Here is a 19211-nt window from a genome sequence, read left to right as displayed (position 1 = left end):
GGAGTCATTGTGCTCACAGTAGTGTAAAAGGTTGGAGACACTTTAGGTAGGCTACAGGAGACTCTTCTTCCTCTCTCCACCAACTTTTATATCCAGTGTCTGCTTGCAGCATGTGCCTTAGGCATAAAGAGAGTTTTTAACTGCTGCACAGCTTCAATAGTAACAGACAGATAGCCCTGTTAGTCTGTACTCCAACAAAATAAAGCAGCAGAAATGTAGCACTTGAAAGATGAACAAAATGATTTATTCAGTGATGAGCTTCTGTGGGATAGACCTACTTCATCAGATCAGCTGTGTGTGATACATCAGCCAATCTGTGAGGCTCCCAGCTTCTGGCCTTGGGGCAGGGAGTTTGTTTATAAACAGATGCAGGGTGATTAAAGTGACAGAAGGCTTGTTATTAAATTAAGGATCCTTAGATGATCATGAAAGCATTGTCAGATATTCTAGTTAAAAGACAAGAAATAACCAATAAGAATAGACAGTTTTCCAAAAAGAGAAAGGTAAAAATGGTATCCTACAGTGGTCTGTACTGGGATCAGTGCTGTTCAGTATATTTGTAAGTGATCTTTAAAAGGGGGTAAATAGCAAGGTAGGAAAATTGCCAGATAAGCCCAAACTGGACTGCAAAGAGTTATAAAGCAATCTCACAAAACTGGGTGACTGGGCAACAAAATGGCAGACAAAGTTGATGAATGCAAAGTAATGCACTTCGCAAAATAGCTCAATTATCCATACAAAATGTCAGGGTCATACCTAGCTGTGACCTGTCAAGAAAGCGATCTTGGAGTCATTGTGGATAGTTTTCTGGAAAACAGCTGCTTAATACACAATGAAAAAAAATAAAAAAAAAAGCTTGCAGAGTGTTCGGAATCCTTAAGAAACAGATAAAAATACAAAATATTGCTTATATATAAATTTATGGTACGCCCACATCTTGGATACTCTATGCAGATGTGGTCATCTAGTCTCAAAAAAGGAAATGGAAACTACAGAAAGGAGCAACAGAAATTGAGGGCATGGAACAACTCCCATATGCTTTTGAGATTTAGAAGACTGGGACTTTTCCACTAGAAAAGAGACACTAAGGGGTGGTATGATAGAGGTCTCCAAAAACTTACCAGCTGTGAAGAATGAGTGAGTGCATAATGCTTCTCATTACGCAAGTAGGGGGGTTACCAAATTAATAGGCAGCAGGTTTAAAACAAACAATAGGAAGTATTTCTTCACACAATGGACAGACAGCCTGTGGAACTCTTTGCTGCAGCATATTGTAAAGGCCTACATCATAACAAGGTTCAAAAAAGAACTAGATAACTTCATTGAGGGTAGATCCATCAGTGGCTATTCAACAAGATGGGCAGGGATGGTGTCTGTAGCCTGTTTTCCAGATGCTAGGAATGAGCAACAGGGTGGAGCAACTGCTGAATGAGGAGTGATTAAAAAGACAGGGACTTTGCAACTTGGAAAAGAGATGATTAAGAGGGGATTACGATAGAGATCTGTAAAAGCATGAATAGTGTGGAAATATTGAATATGGAAATGTTACTTACTCCTTCACATAAACACAAGAACTAGGGATCAGACAATGAAATTACTAGGCAGTAGGTTTAAAACAGTGTTTCTTCGCAGTCAATCTGTGGAATTCTTTGCCAGGGGATGTTGAAAATGTCAAAACAATCAGGTTTATAAAAGAAGGTCACTGAGGCTATTAGTTACAGTGGATAGAGATACAAACACCATTTTCTTCATATCCTTGGTCTCTGGGAATGGGCAACGTGAGGGATCATGGTGGTTGCCTGTTCTGTTCATTCCCTCAGAAGCACTTGACATTGACCACTGTTGGAAGATAGGATACTGGGCTTGATGGGCCATTGGTCTTACTCAGTATGACCATTCTGATATGTAAACCAAATGTATCTGTGTGAGCCGATGCCCAGGTGCCAGCTAAGGGTCTGGTGGGGCAAAGGGGGTGATGCCACACCAGCAGCTACGCTAAGCAGCCAGGGCAGGCTGGGTTCTTTGGTTTGTGTTTAGTTTGGGTACAGCAGCAAGAGGAAAATTACGCTTACAGAGGCTTTAACAGTTACTTTTTTATTTATACAAAGATGGAAACAATTTAACTAAGACAAGTGATCAAAGTACCACAATTGTGAATTTTTGTTTATAACTTTACTAACAGTTAATAGGAAACCGCTGGCAGCGATTTTACAACAGAAGCGGCTGCCATGTGTAACGGGGGGTTTTAAACTGACCGCTCAATTTATGAATGAAACCAAGATGGCCGCCGAGTGAGTGACAGGATAATGATTTTTCTCGTGGTTACTATTGTTTACAGAAGGTAATTGCTGACCTCAGCTTGCCAGTTCAGGTAAGGCAAGGACCCCCTGTTGTCTGATAGACGAGATAATGATTTTCTACAGTTCTATGTAAAAGATAGTGGAGGATTGCAGTGTTCTAATAGATCAAAGGGGTAAACGCGTTTTAAAGATAAGGTAAGGGGCTTCCCGCGGTTTGAGTCACAGGCTAATGGTTTTTATCAGTTTATAGCGCAAAACAGTACCCGCGGTTTTTAAAGGGGAAACAACACAATTTAACTTTAGAAAAGTTTTAGACAAACTAGCTAGCTTAAACTAATACAAGTAGTGTGTGCACAAGAAAGCCCTGTTGCAGGTGTGATTTTCACCCCTGCCTCTTAGACCTGGTGGAACCAGAGTCTTTCCCTCAATTCCTATAGGAAAGAAGTGTAATACAGGTGTAATTCTTACGCCTGCCTCCTAGATCCGGTGTGACCCAGAATCTTTCTCTCAATCCCTCTGGAAGAAGTAGATACGAACCAGGCGTCCCCAGTCTTGGGAGTTAATTTCAGACCTGACCAGCAGGTGTAGGTGATTGAAACTCAAAGGGGGGGGTGGTCTGCCAAGCCCCTTTATACCTCTTTTGTCACGTACGCTTCTTCCTGGTCTTAAGTGGCCAATTGGGAGGAATATGTTTGAACCCCAGGTTTCCCAGGGAAGGTGCAAGGCCCAATTCGCACCTGTGAATTGTGGACAATTGGGCACCTTTGGAGGTGATGGGCGGGGGTTCCCCGTTCTTCCTGGGGAAGTGATCAAGGCATGTCAATCACCGAGATCAGCCAGAAGGGCAGCCATTAGCTAGCCCATTCACTGGGCTTTTGTGTATAGTAGAGAGGCTGGGCGAGACAGCACAGCTGCATTCCCAGGACATCAAAGGCTACCTGTCTCCCCTGCTTATTTCTCTCTCTGTCTCTCCCAGTGGGAGGGAGAAGAAGAAAAGGCCAAATGGGGGGTTCATGTCTGGCTACAATCTGCCCCCTGCTGTGACTCACTGGTCCAGTGGTCAGGGCAATAACAAGGGCGTGGTGAGTGAGACACTTGCCTCGGGTGCATAGCTGAGGGGGGTAGGAGGGGCAGAAAAATAATATAGAAAATTTATTAAGACAGCTACTAAACTATATTCACTAGTGCCCCACATCATGTTAGCACCCCTGCCTGTACCACAGATGGAAGACCCTACATTATGAATTCAAAACAGAAACAACTTTCTGGACAGAGTATCTTAAACAATGAAAAATTGCCATGAGAGAAAATGAAAAGATGTCAAAAGAAATGGGAAAATGGCTAGTGAAAAATGCCCTCAATGCTGAAAATGCAGCATCAGCTGAACCCTCCAAAATCACAATCTCAGCGCTGGTATTTATGGATGACAATGATCATACAACATTTTCAGTACTAATTATTATCATTGATGAGTATCTGGAACTTGACATTACAGCTTCAGCAACAATCTCCAAGATTGACCAAAATCATGATCTCGAGGTCTCAACTTCATCACTGACTACAATTGTTGATATTAGCAATGACCGTGACCATCAATACAAATCAATTTTAACAATCCACCATCTTGGCCCTCTATAAACCACAATAAGATGCCATCTTATTGAACATGGACTTGATCAGGGAAAAGCCATGGATTTGCCATTTGATGGATGAAAATTTTCAAGTGACTGGTTTTTAAAAGGCTTTCTAATGGAGAAACTGTAGAGCACAATTGTCTTACTCTGAAACTAGTGAGGACTTTTTTGCTTGCCATGCATATTATTTGATCAGCGTTTTTCCAAACTGAATATTGCAAGTCAGAAAATAGGATTTAATGCTTGGAATGTTTTAAACCGTATTGTAGAGCATGAAAATTCAAGCAAACCCGTACATTTCTGTAAATAGAAATCCATAAAAAGATTGATTGGGCAATGTATTGATGATGCTATTGAAGCTGATAATGGAGCCATATCCTGAAAATAATTCTAGATGCTGTGATGTTTTATGCCAAAAATAATCTTCCACTTAGAGGATCGAGTAGTGTAATAGGAAACTCTAATTCAGGTATATTTGTTAATCTAATAGCGTTTATAAATCATTACAATGTTAAACTAAAACAATATATCGTAATTCACAAAAAGGTTCAGTGAGCTATTTTTCACCAGATATCCCAAAAATGAGTTCATTGGGTTACTAGCAAGCCAAGTTTGAATTAAAATTGTATCTAAAATTAATAAATAAATAATAATATCCTGTGCTTCTGGATTGTACACTAGATTTATCTCATCATGATCAAATGTTTTGGATTATGAGATATGTGAAAATTGATATTGGAATCGTAAATATAGAAGAAAATTTCATAGACTTTATTGAGACCAAGGAAAAAAACAGGAAGTGGATTAGCCAAAGAAATAGTAAACAAGTTTGAAAAAGATGAAATTGATCTTCAAACCATGTGAGGCCAAGGGTATGATAATGGTGCAAGTATGTCAGGCACGTACAGAAGGTGTCAAAGCTGTCCTTACTTCCAAAAGGACATGCCCATGCCAGTGCTATGCGTATAAGCTTGGCTCCATCCCTGTTGACCTTCTGTAATACTCTGGGGATCAACACCATTGGCGGGAATGTGGAGAGCAGTGAACCCCCCCAACTGATCAGGAATGCGTCACCTAGGGAGTTCAGTACCAGGCCTGCTCTAGAACAGTATAGTTCACACTGGCAATTGGCGTGTGTCGCAAACAGGTCTACAGTTGGAAACCCCCACCGATGAAACACCGCAAGAAGGATGTCTCTGCAGATCTCCCACTCATGATCTGGTGTGAACTGTCTGCTCAGTGCATCCGCTTCCGTATTGTTGACCCCGGGCAAATAGCAGGCAGTTAGCATTCTGCTATTGCAGACGCAGCAATTCCATAGGTAGATAGCCTCTGCACAGAGGGACTGAGAACAGGCTCACCCCGATGATTGATATAGTACACTCTAGCAACATTGTCCATGAGTACCTTGACGGGCATGTTGTGAACGTTCGGTAGAAAATGCTTGCAGGCATTGTGCACTGTCCTGGGCTCTAGTAGATTTATGTGTAGGGTTGATTCTGCTACGGATCATCGCCATTGCACAGATCGTCCATTGAGGTGCGTGCCCCAACCCAGCAAGGAGGCGTCCATTGTCATGAGTGCCTTGGGCTGCAGGCATTGGAAGGGGACTCCCACCAGCAAATTGTCTGGCACTGTCCATCATCGTAAAGAGTTGCACACATCAGTTGGCACTGTCACCCATTTGCACAGGTTTCAATGCACCAATCCGTAAACGATCACTATCCAGAGTTGGAAGCATCAGAAACACAGACATGCATTTTGCACCACATATGTAGTGGTGGCCATGTGACCCATGAGCCGCAAGCATATTGTGATCTGCACTTGTGGACCTGTCAACACTGTGAACAAGGTCCTGGATGTGGATGGCTCGAAAGTGTTGAAGTGACAGATATGCGCGGGTGGTGACAGAGTTCAGCCTCACCCCAATAAACTCTATGTCTTGGATTGGCTCTAGAGTCGACTTTTGTTCATTTATCAGTAGGCCCAAAGCAAGAAAGCTGGATCTGGTGACCCTAACCATTGTATGCACCTCATCCCGGAAGGGTCCTTTTATAAGGCAGTCATCTAGATATGGAAAAACGATGACGTCCAGGTGGCACAGATGGGCTGCCACCACTGCAAGGGTCTTTGAGAATACCCTGGGAGCCATAGCTAGGCTGAAGGGTAGTACACGGTACTGAAAATGGTCCCCCCTCCACTACAAACCGAAGGAATCGGCGGTGTGCCAGGTGGATAGTCACGTGAAAGTAAGCATCTTGAAGGTCGAGAGCTGTGACCCAATCTCCTTGTTCGAGCACAGGATTATGGAGGTCAATGTGACCATTTTCAACTGCTGTTTTTGCAGATGGCGATTTAGATTGCGGAGGTCCAGAATAGGTCTCGACCTGTTGGATTTCTTTTGTGCGAGGCAGTATCGGGAGTAGAAACCTCTTCTGCTGAACTTTTCCAGCACCAGTTGTATTGCCCCATGGTGAGAAAGTGGTCCACCTCCTGGTCTAACATAACCTCATGAGAGGGTTGTTGCAGAGGGGTAGGGTTGGTGGGGTGGTGGTGGGGTGCTTCAAAATGGGATCACGTAACCCGCAGACACTATTTCTAGCACCCATCTGTCTGTCATAATTCTGGACAATTGGTTGAAGCATGGGCATAGGCAGGGGTAAAACAATGTCGGGGAAGGATATGGAGCTATTGGTTTGGGGGGAGTTTGGCTCTCGATGATGACGCCATCAAACTTGCTGCCTCGGGTGCTGCTGTTGTTGCTGGCCATGAGTCTGCGTATGTCCGTGTCTGGGTGGTCTCTGAGAGGACCTGGGCTGCTCATACTGGTGGGGCTGCTACTGCCTCTGGAAAGGTTGCAAATACTTCCTCTGGTAAGGCCCATATCACCTTTGTTTGAATGGTGGTGTGTACATACCCAAAGTCCGGAGTGTAGTATGCGAGTCCTTGCTCAAAGGAAACACCGCATCTGTATTTTCAGCGAAGAGCTTCTGTTTGTCAAAGGGCAGGTCCTCCACCTTAGATTGAAGCTCTATGGGGATGCCCAAAGATTTTAACCAGGAAGCCCTACTCAGAACTATGGCAGTGGCTGTGGAATGACCCGCCATGTCAGCCATATCAAGGGCAATCTGGACACTAGCCCTGGAAGCCATGTAGCCTTCTTGCACTATGGCCTTCAATAATGGTTTTTTCCAGTCAGGCAAGTACTCCATAAGCGATGTTAGCTTGGAGTAATTATCAAAGTTATGATTGGACAAGTGCACCACATAGTTTGCCATGCACAACAACATGGAGGACAAGTAAATCTTACATCCAAAGAAGTCCAATTGTTTACAGTCCTTGTCCAGGGACTTATATTGTGGGGCCTTCACTCTCTGTGGTGAGGATTCCACCACCAAGGAATTCAGCTGTGGGGTGGTAAATAGGTACTCCATACACGCAGATGGGACAAAATACTTTTTGTCCACTCTCTTGTTCATGGCAGGCTCAGATGCTGGTGTCTGCCAGATGTTGTCAGCCACCTTTTATAGCCTTGCCCAGTGGAATGGCAATTTTGGTGGAGACGGGGGGCTCAAGTTCTTCAGCAGCCCTTTTCGGGCAGCTCTGCTAATTGAATCCTCTGGGATCTTGCCACCCTCTGGAACAAGTCCTGGAACTCACAGAGGTCATCGGGGGGCGGGGGGAGACACGTCACCCAGGATGACCACTTCATCAGGCGAGGATGAAGATGGGTCGTGCAGTGAGGAAGGTTCAGGAAGAAAGTTGACATCTGAAAACTGAGCTTCTTCCTCCCCAGACAGGGGCAGCGGAGAGAGTGGTTGGGCACTCAATGGTGGTGGAGGCACCAGAGAGGGGCTAGGAGACCAGGAAGCCACTGAGACCCTCTTTGTTGGATATTTCGTCGGTTCCTGCATATATCACTCGGACAATCGATGCCGCTCATAGTCCTGAAACCTTGCACAGCACGGAGAGTGGTAAGTACGTGGATCAGGTGAATGGTGCCCATAGTCCCGTTCATAAGATGAGTGGGAATGAGAGCACCTGCTGTACTGAGGTGGTAACCTGGATTTGCAACTGCTCCATCGCCCTCTGGTTTCAGCCTCACGCCAATGTGGGGGTCGCAGTCCCAACACTGGGGATGGTGATCTCATACTATGGTGTGAAGAGACTCTAAGCAGTGAAGACATGGAGTAGGATCACGGGGAAATCTGTGAGGTGACAGAGATAGGTGATACTGGACGCTGAGGCCAGGGATCTCTGTGATGGCTGTGAGACAATTTGCTTCTCACCTTCCTGTGCCCTGTTGATGACATCGGCACTGATGAACTCAGTGCCGAGAATGGAGGAAATGGCTCTGTATGTTGTGGTGCTGGAAGCGTCAGTACCATTGAAGTATGGTGCAGTGCCCCAGTTGTCAGTGTCAGTGCGGGGACCACCGGTGCTGCAGTTATTGATACCAATGCCAATGATGCCAGTGCCAGTGGTGCTGGTGCCGATATCAAGCATCTCGGTGCCGAGGATGTTGGTGCCGAGGTTATGAGTGCCAGAGTTGGTGCCGATGCTGTCAGTGCCAATGATGAGCAGGCCAGTGCCAGTGCTCTAGATTTTGTCAATGCTGCTGTTGGTACCAAGGCCTCCGGTGCCACCTCAGGGCATTCAGGGGCTCAAGTGGTGCTGGGTTCTATCCCCCATGTCAGAAATGAAGGTTTTCTTTTGGTCTTGGCCATCTTATGAGCGCCAGGGACCTTTGCTGAGCCCGTTTCAACTTCACTTGTTGCACCCACGTTACCCGTCTCTCAGGCCAGAATAGAGAGAGGAGCAGAGCCGTGGGTTGTCACTGTTGCTGGAACTAGTTTTTCAATAGTAGTTATTAGGGTCAGGGCACATGTTCTTCTTTCATCACTGAGGGTACTTGATTAACATCCAAGAACTTAATTAGAGGCTTTAATTAACAACCAATATCTTTATTAAATTTTCCTCACCTTAAAACCCTCAAATCCTACAATGCACAATTTAACTAACTATATAGAAACTCTTTATAAACTATTCACAACCTTCCCTTACCCCCAGAGTTCACTCATACCCCAATAAGTCTCTTCCTCAGTTGATGAGGACACTACACAACGGCATACGCTGGCTTTCTTTGATGGTTCCTCTTCAGGTCTTCCGGTCTTCTTTTCTTCATTGGCTTCCCGGCGTCATCCTGAGTGGAGATTTGCCTAAGAGAATGAACTCTGCGTGCAGGTAAGTTTTCCTAAAACTCTAACTAAATTGACTTAAACTAAACTAGGCCTCAGCATCTTTCAGCCAACAGATCTTGCAATTATTCTCCTGCCAGGAAATGTTGCTTTCCACGGCCTAATGTTTCCACCGGTTTCTATCAACTACTGCCACAGGCAGGGTCAATGAAACAGATGGAAACGGCAAAGCTGAAGGTGTGCCTCTTCTGAAGAAGGGGTGGCTAGGCCCTTCTTCCTCTTCCACACTCTCAGTTCTGTAACTTTTCTCTGACTAGAACCTTCTATTCTTCCTACACAAGCAGATTGCGCACCGCCTTATATAGAATTTCCACTAAGTCACATGATCCAGGGATCCTGTTCCTGCCTTTCTCTTCTGAGGTAAAATGTCCCTGTCGTGATGACTCAGCAAAAGAGCAATGGCAGCCATTTAAAACAAAATGGAGAAGGCTCAACGCCATTTTGTTTTCCTTATATAACTAATTAATAGACCAAAGCCCTTTTCAAATCATTCAAAACCCAACCAGCAGAAAACTCCTTAACACACAGACAAACTGGGTAGCAAACGAGTAGGAGAGACTCTCGGGCACTTATGCACCACTTTTCAGTGGACGACACTCTACATTTGGGCTGGGCCTCATGAGAAGGCTTGCCACTTTCCAGCAGAGCAGATTGTAAAGCCTTCTCAAACAGGAGCATGCGAAGATGCATCTCCCTGTCTTTGAAGGCCTGCGCAGTCAACTTTGAACAATGCGGGCACTTTGCAGGTACGTGCTCCTCTCCCAAGCACCAAATACAACATGAATGCCCATCAGAAGCAGGCACTGCCCCCAGCAAGATTCACACTTTTTAAAACCAGGCATAGTTAACAGTTGCTTAAGCAGTAAACGAGTCAGTAGATAAGGAGTCCTTGCTCCGATAACAACCTCAAAGAACAATTAACACAGAACTAAGCGTCAACCAAACAGCAGCTTAATGCTAAATAGTCAATTAACCAACAATACTAACAATTGTAAGTAATTTTTTATATGAACTGAGAAATATAATGGAATAATTCAAGCCAAGGAGAGAGCAGTTGGAAGCTCTGTCTGCAGCTGTTGGCAGTTGAGAGGAACTGGATCAGACCAGACCGCGCACATGAAAAGAGCGCGAAGAGGAGCAGAGGAGCTGCACGAGCGCGGTCCAGCAGAAACAGCTATCAAGACCTCCAATCTGCAGCGCCAGGGCGAGCCCGACACCTAAGGTGGAGCACTCACTATCCTGAAGCAGTGGCCAGGGTAGTGAGTGGTAAAATCTACCATCACCAGAGTGTATTTCTTCCCATAAAGGATCACTTTGCTGAAGGGTCCCACTATATCCATGGTTACTTTCTGGAAAGGATCCACTATGATGGGCAGTGACCTCAAGGTGGCTTTCCCCTTGTCTCAGACCTCTCTTACCCTCTGGCAGGGATCTCAGGATTGGCAATGTTGATGGACAGCAGCAAAGATTCACGGCCAAAAAAAGTTCTGTAACACCCTCTTTCTGGTGTGCTGAATCCCTTGGTTTCCTGAGAGCAGGACATCATAGACAGGTATAGCAGCCTGTAGTAGTACTTTTGGAGAACCACTAGCTGCCTCTGGACCCCTTCCCCGCACAGCTCCATTTTGCTGGTGGGAACCCATTCCCAGTATAGAAATCTCTTCTCCCAGAGGACTCTCCCTACAGTCATCCCCAAGTGGTGGGGTTGGGCTGAGGCCGGCCAGTTCCCTCAGCTTCTTCAAGGAGGGATCTCTCTGAAACTCTGCCTGGAACTCAGTGGCTGGGGAAGGGATGGGAATCACTTTCCCCCTCTGTCTGCCAGGATTCAGGACCACTGGCCTGATAAACTCTGCTCTTGGGGGACCCTGTGTCCCAAGGTGGGCCCCTGTGGTTCCAGCTGGGTGTCCTCCCCTGGACCAGGGCAGAGCACCCCTCACTTCCTTTGATTGCAGGTCAGGGTCCAGGGAAGTTCACCTGGCCACTGTTCCAGGTCATTCCCCATTAGTATATCAAGCAAATAATGGTGCATGCGCACATCTCTGGGGCCCTCCTTATCCCCACATTTCAGGTGCACCCTTCCTATGGGCACTTTGAAAGGGGTCCTGCCTATTCCCACCAGAGCTAGGTGGGAGTTGGGCATCATCCAGTCTGGTGCCACCACCCTGAACCGGGCTAGCATCACATCTTCACCTGTGTCCCAGAACCCTAGGAACTTCCTCCCATCCACCTCAAGGGGTAGGAGGCACTCACTGAACGGGAAGCCCAGCCCCCACCCTGAATAAGGAGCCCTGTGCATCTGGGCCACCTGAGAAGCTGGCCTGTGGATCTGGCTTCTCCCAAGCTGAGGGCACACTGTAAGCCCCGCCATCCTAGGCAGCTGCCCCCTCTGGTGGCTGGGCCTCCACCCAGTTGACCTCATGAGGTCCTTATTTGCTTAACCTGTCTTGGAACCTGGAGCACTGAGCCTGCCAATGACCCTTCTACCCACAATGGTAACAAATCAGGTCTCATTGGGTCCCGAGGGTTGGCTGGCCTGTTCTGGCATTGGCTGTCACCCTCCGGAGTGCAAGGGAGTGACTCCTCTTCTGCTCTGTGGTGCTCCAGTCCCTCTGGGTTCCCCCATGACTCCCAGAGTGCTTGTCTGTAATCTCGTCGGCTACCTGGCCCGCACTTTGCAGGCCTGTCGGCTTCTGATCCAACAGACACATTCTCTAGTCAGGCAGAGAGAAATCATATAGCTGCTCAGCACCGGCAGATCAACCACTTCCTCTTTGGTCTGGGCTGCTGCCCCATCTGTCCCCTTGCTGGTGTACTGCCCCAGCCACTGCACTAACTCCTGATAAGTCTCCGAGGCCTTCTGTGCATTCTGGGACTTTTTCTGATATGTTTCGGAGAGTCAGCCCGACCTTGCATAGCAGGGCCCTTTTGAATAGATCATAATCCCCTATTTGTAACTCATCCATGTGGCTGTGCATCTCTATTGCTCTGGGATCCAGTAAGCAGGTGAGATACTGTAGCCTGTCTGCTAGATCAACCCAGTGCAGAAGACAGGCCTTCTCAAAAGCATTGAGGGAACCATCTGTGTCTCCCCCCTGCTTAAACTGGCACAGGACATTCATATCAAAGCTCCATACAGTCCAGGGCCCCCTGATCCCATCTTGACTCACCACTGCAGGAGCTTTTTTTAGCCTTCAGTTCTGCCATTGCACGCTCGTGTTTTCACTCTCTCTGTCGATACTCTCGCTCTCCTCTGATGAACTTTCTCTTGTTCTGGTTGTTCCTTTTCCTGATCCTCCAGCTCCTTTTGTTACCCCTGCAAAACTAGGCCAGTCATCAACAAGGGCAGAGCAGTGGATAGGCACTGATTTTTCCCTCAGTGATTATTAGGTCTCTAGCACTCATGCATCTGTCATCATGGAGAAGGAATCAAGTTAATTCAATAATGAATAAACAGTGACTTTATTAAATGCTATACCTGAGAATACCTTACTGTATAAATAAAGGTTAAATAAATCCTCCTGGTTATCAGTACCTTAAATTCCTTACAACTGTTATGACTTCCCACCCCAGAAGTTCATTCATACCCCGAGAGCAGTCCTTATCCCTCAGCTGTTGGAACGCAGGGACCGATGATTTAATTCAGGCAGACTCCTTCCAGATGGTATCCTCTTGACCAGGTAAGTCCTTTGGTGATATCCTTCCTCTTGTGATTTTCCAGTCTTTGGTTCTTCCCTGTCTTCCTGACAATGTCCTGAGTGGGAGTGTGCCTCGGATAGAATGAACCCTGTATGGAGGTAAGTATCCCTATTGTACAACTCAAAATAACAGCTGTGCCTTGGCACCTTGTATGCTTCTAGATTCTGTACTAAAACCAAACAGAAAATGGCGTTTCCCCCAGCCTGTTAATCCTCTCTTATTCCAAGTAGTACAATCCGGACTTGACTATTGGAATAAGGAGAAGTAGGGAAACTGGAGGGAGTGCCTCCCCCGGGAGAGGCTGGCTAGGCCTTTCTTCTTCTGCACCCTTCTGATTCAGTGTCTGCCTTACCTAGAATCTTCAACCCTCCTGGAGGGGGGTGGGGGTTGCACACTGCTATCTATAGCATTTAAGCTAGGTCATGTGACCTGGAATTTTCCCGCTCTCAGCTTCCCGCCTTTTTGTCTGCGGTAAAATGCTGAGTCATCATGACCTGCATTTTGCAGTGGCAGCCATTTTCAAAATGAGTTTTACCGGCTGCCATCTTGAACTTCCCCATCAGTAATTTAACAACAAAAACCTTACATAAACATAATCAGAGAAACTCCCCAACACTTTAGTCTCAGTTCCATATCCAGATGCTTCAGCTCCACAGAGGATGTGCTGAATAGGGAGGACCTGCAACTGGCCAGCTGGCAGCAGCCTGGGGGTTTATCTGGTTGTTCCCAACCCACTCCTGAACCTCAGCTGGGTGGGGGTCGGGAGTATCCCAGGGCCTGTCTGGCAGCTCCCCATGAGGTCTGGCCCCAAATCCAAGGAGTGATTATTAGCACATCTTAATACAAGATGTTATGATGTTTGAGATCCTTCGCGATGATAATTCGCACTTCAGTCTCTGTGGAAGAGACAAGTAATCTGTCGATTTTGCAGAAAGGTTTCATTCTGTCGATATAAAAGGCTAACACCCTTCTCACATCAAGTGCATGAAGCCATATTTCCTTATTTGAGGCATGCAGCTTAGGATAGAAGAATGATAATATTATCAGTTCGTTTATATGAAACTCTGAGGAGACCTTGGGCAGGAACACAGGATATAAATATAATATCGCTGTATCCTTGGAGAAGGTTGTATAGGGTGGAGTCGCCATTCTTGCAGCCAACTCGCTAACCCTATGGGCCGATGTGATGACCAGAAGGAATGCTGTCTTCAAGGTAAGTAAACAAGGCAAAGCAATGGCTGGGGGCTCAAAAGGTGACGTAGACAGTGTGACCAGCACCAAGTCCAAGCTCCATGAAGGTGAAATTGGCTTTCAAGGAGGGTATACATTTGTGAGGCCTATTAGCAACCATGTTGTGATAGGTTGAGAGAAAACCATTGACCCTTCCACAGCATGTGTGAAAGCTGATATGGCCTCAAGGTGGACCTTTAGTGATGGTAGAGAGAGTCCCCCTTGTTCAAGGTCCAGTAGATAATCTAAAATTTTAGGTATGGGTACCTCCCGAGGGTGTAGCTTCTTGGAGAAACCCCAGGAGGCGAAACACTTCCATTTATAGACATGTCTTCCATGTGGAAATTCGTCTGCTACATTTCAAAACCTCCTTGACCCACTCTGAGCATAAGGTCTCTGAGGTGCTGAACCAACAATCAACCCTGCCTTGAGGCATTATGTTCATGGTTTAGGGTGGGTCAGAGCCCCTCGATTCTGTGTGAGGAGGTCCGGAACAATAGGGAGGGGGCGTGGAGGACAACATGACATATGTTGTAATGGGGGAACCAATGTTGATGGTCCCACACAGGGACTATGAGTATCAAGTTGGCCCTTTCTATGCTTGCCTTCTCCAGAACCTTGTGAATAAGTATTGGAGGGTGAAATGCATGGAGCAAGGGTCCCTTCTGTGGTATGAGAAAAGCATCTCTGAGGGAGCCTGGGCCAATACCCACCATGGAGCAAAAATGAGGACATTTTCTGTTGTTGCAGGTTGCAAATAGGTCTGTTTGAGGAAACCCTGATCTGCTGAATATGCGATGAAGTGTATCGGAATGGATCTCCCATTCATGATTGGGTGCAAAGTGCCTGCTCAGCAGGTCTATTGCAATGTTGCTGATGCCCAGTAAGCATGAGGCCCTCAGGACTATGTCATTTGCAATGCACCAGTTCCATAGACAAACTGCCTCTGCACACGTGCGCGAGACCTGGCTCCAACCTGCCGATTGATATAGTACATCGTGGTAATGTTGTCGGTATTGATACCAACTACTGTATGCTGTATGTACTGTAGGAAGTGCTCGCATGTGTTGAACGTTGCTCTTAGTTCCAACATGTTTATGTGCAGAGCCGTCTCTCATGACCACCATCCTTGCACTGATTTTTCTCCCATATGTCCTCCCCAACCTATGCTGGAAGCATCTGTCGTAATAAAAATGGCAGTCTGTGGCTGATGAAAGGAGGCCCCCGACAGTAGGTTTTTGGGGACCATCAACCACCACAAGGATTTTAATACCTCTGCAGTTGGTGACACCTTTTTGTGAATGGTGTGCTTCATTGTCATATATATACTGTAGCCAGCCAAGACTGAAGGCAGCGAAAATGTAGTCTGGCATTTTGCACCACAGATGTGGTGGTGGCCATGTGGCCCAGAAGCTGGAAGCAAGTTATTACCTGCACTGTAGGGCTGTGTAGCAGAATTTGTATCAGTGATTGGAAGGTGTGAAAACAAGGAGCAGGTAAATACACCCTCGCCATGGTGGAATCGAGGCAAGCCCCTATGAACTCTATGTCCTACATGGGCTTGGTGGTCAATTTCTGGAAATTGATGATGAGGCCCAGAGACTGAAATGTCTTCATAGTACTGTCTATCATGCGCAGTATGCACAGTCCGCACGCAAGTTGCCTTTTAAGAGGCAATCGTCCAAGTACAAGAAAATGAAGACATCTTGGTGGCGTAGGGAAGCTGATATTACTGAGAGTGTCTTTGTAAAAGTGCTGGGTGCTGATGACAGGCCAAAGGGCACAGCTTTGTACTGAAAATGTTCTGTGTCCAATGTGAAATGAAGATAATGCCTGTGGGCAGCATGAATGGTTATATGGAGGTATGCATCTTGTAGGTCAAGGGCTGCAAACCGGTCCCCGTCGTCCAGTGCTGTAACTATAGAAGCAATGGTGACCATCTTGAAACGCTGTTCGTGAAGATAATGGTTGGGAGCCCATAAGTCAAATATGGGTCTCCAACCCTCCATCTTCTTTGTGAGGAAGTGACAGGAGTAGAATCCTTTTCCCTTGAATTTGTCTGGTACTCTCTCCACAGCTCCTATGGATAGGATGTGATCAACCTCATATTTTAATAAAGTCTCATGAGAGGGGTCCCTGAAGAGGGACTGGGTGAAGGGGGTTGTTGGCAGTAGGGTGTGGAATGGGATGACGTACCCCGCAGAGATGATCTCCAGCACCTGTTTGTCTGTCGTAATGTTCTCCGACTGCTGATAAAATGGTCTGAGGCAGTGGTGAAAGAGACGGTGAAATGGTTGTTCGCACTGGACAATGAGTATTGTGTCGCAGTCCTCGACATGATACTCAAACTTGCTGCCTAGTTGTTTGCAGTGCAGGGTTGCGGCCTTGTTGGGCTCAGCACCTGGCTGGTCTTTGCTGTTGTTGACACCCTGGATCACAGTCACGCTGGTGATATTGTGGACACTGAAGTTGGTAAGTGTAACCGTGTTGATATGGGTAGTACCTCTTCCTCCCAAATTGGAGCGTATACATATCCAGTGTTCTCAATGTGGTTCTCAAGTCTTTACTAGAGTGCAGAACCGTATCCGAGGATTCAGCAAATAATTTTGACTTATCAAAGGGGAGGTCTTCCACCTTTGTTTGTAGCTCTTTGGAAACACTGTACATTTGTAGCCAAGATACTTTCCTCATTACCACCACAGTGGTAGTTGATCACGTGGCTGTATCTGCAACATCAAGCATGATTTGAACTCCTGTGCGGGAAGCAGCATACCCTCCTGTACTATTGATTTTGGAATGGGTTTCTTATCGTCAGGGAGATAGTCCATTAGGGATGTCAGTTTTGTATAGTTATCAAAGTTATGATTAGAAAAGCGTGCAGCATAGTTAGCCATATGTGACAACAAGGTGGAAGATGAGTACACCTTTCACCCAAATAGGTCGAGTCTCTCAGCTTCTCTGTTGGACATTGTGGACTTATATTATGGTGTCTTTGATCTCTGTTGGGAAGATTCTACCACAAGAGAGTTTGATTGAGGGTGATTGAACAGAAATTCCATCCCCTTTGAGGGCATGAAATACTTTTTGTCCACTCTCTTGTTGGTGGGATGGAGGCAGGAGTTTGCCAAATATCGGTAGAAGCTTCTGCAATAGCGTCATCCAGTGGAATGGCTATCTTGGATGATGTTGGGGGCCTTAGGTTCTTGAGGAGCCTGTGCTGCTTTTCCTGCACATATGCAACTTGAATGTCCTGTGATTGAGTGACCCTCTTAAAGGGCTCCTGGAATTGTTGAAGATCATCAGGAGGGGATATGTTGCCCAGGACAACTGCCTCATCCAGGGATGATGAAGAAACGTCAGTTTGGTAGGCGTCCATCTGTTCTTCCACCACTTCTTGTGATTACTCCCTTATTTGTTCTGAAAGGGGCATCGATGACTGCTTCCAAACCTTTTCTTGAAGAACAGAAATGGTGTCTCTTTGGAGGGGGAGATGCAAATTGTCTATATGAATGATGTGTCTCTGGAGATCTGTCTCTGAATCTGGAAAAGTAATGACCCCGATGGTCTCCTTCTCTATGGTATAGGTGTGGATAATAGCAAAGGCATGATCCCAGTGAGGAAGATCAGGATCACGAACATTGCCTATAGGCGTGATGATGGAATGAGTATGGTAAGTGAGACCATCATGACAATAGGGAAGGAGGTGGAGATACCTGATGGGAATATTCTCGCAGTTGGTGTGATTGTTGAGAAGTAGATGAGGGATTCCTGAGCCAAGGGGAAGGAGGTCTTAGGAAGGGAGACGGAGGTCTAAGAAAAGGTGATGGAGGCGTCAGAGGCTGCTCTGGTATAAATGGTTCCGGCGAAGAGTTCGGAAGTCAAGGTGTTGATGTAATAATCAAGTCTGGAGAAGAACTACGGTAGTGTGTTTTGGACTGTGCTTTCCTACTTCCTGGAGCTGATTGGACTGGTGCCAACACAACTGGCACCATGCTTGGTGCCCAAGGCCTCAGTGTGGAGTCCATTGGTGCTGTTGGTTTTGTTTTTGGTGGTGCAGGCCACAGTTCTGAAGCTTTCGGTTCCAGGTGCTGCCGGTTCCAGTGCTGCTCTCAGTGCTGGGGATGGCTGCCTCAGTGCTGTAGCCTCCAGCACCAGCCATTTAGAGACATTCAAGCTCCTCGGTTCTGAGGTGTGTCGGTGCTGTTTCATAGTTGCTGCCTTCTGTTCCTTGGGCCATTTGTCCCCTTTAGATGCAGAGGGGTCACAGCATTGAGTCTCGCTCATCCTGCTCATAGATAACACCAACAAGGATTGAGTAGGAGATGCCCTCTTTCTTTTATGCCCTGAGGAAGCCAAGGAAGCCGCTTTTCGCTTCTGAAGCAATGATGAGCCCTCAGGGGGTGTCAGTTCGGATGTTGTAGGCTGAAGAGCCTTATCAAAGGGAATCATCTTGAGCCTTGTCTCTCTGTCCTTTCTGGCACTTGCACTAAGCTTAGAGCAGTGGGGACACTTTTGAGGCACATGGGCCTCACCCAGGCAGCGGATACCTTTGCTGTGGCCATCAGAAGCCAGCATGGCCTCACGGTATGACTCATTTCTTAAACCCCGCTGGGGACATTTTCTCTTATATATATTTGGAACAACAGTTCTTTTTTTTTTTTTTTTTTTTGCAACAGTGCTTAACTATAACAAAGGATACTTAACAGATGACAAGAAGAGTCTCTAGATAACTCTTAAGCAAATTGAACTATTATGCAAACTCTCCTACCTCTCTCTTCGTCTCCCTCCTTCTCCTCCGTCATCTCTTTTCCTTCTTTTTAACTATATACAGTAAAAAGTTCTGAAAACATTGAAGCACTAAGTAATATAAACAAATTAGGTTTTTTTTTTTCAGACGTGCATTGAAGCACAAGCAGAGTCTGTCTGCAGCCGCTGGTGGGTGAGAGGAACTGGCATGGACCGGATCATGCATGTGACCAAAAGCGCACGAAGGACCTGGCATGCTCCTGCGCGTGTGCGATCCAGTGATCTGCAGCTTGAAAATCTCCGAGCTGCGGTGCCGGGGCGAGCCTGACACCTGATGTGTAGCACCC

This window comes from Carettochelys insculpta, chromosome 2 (assembly GCF_033958435.1).
Source record: "Carettochelys insculpta isolate YL-2023 chromosome 2, ASM3395843v1, whole genome shotgun sequence".
NCBI classification, from domain to species: Eukaryota; Metazoa; Chordata; order Testudines; family Carettochelyidae; genus Carettochelys; species Carettochelys insculpta.
Note: the sequence above shows the minus strand (reverse complement) of the source record.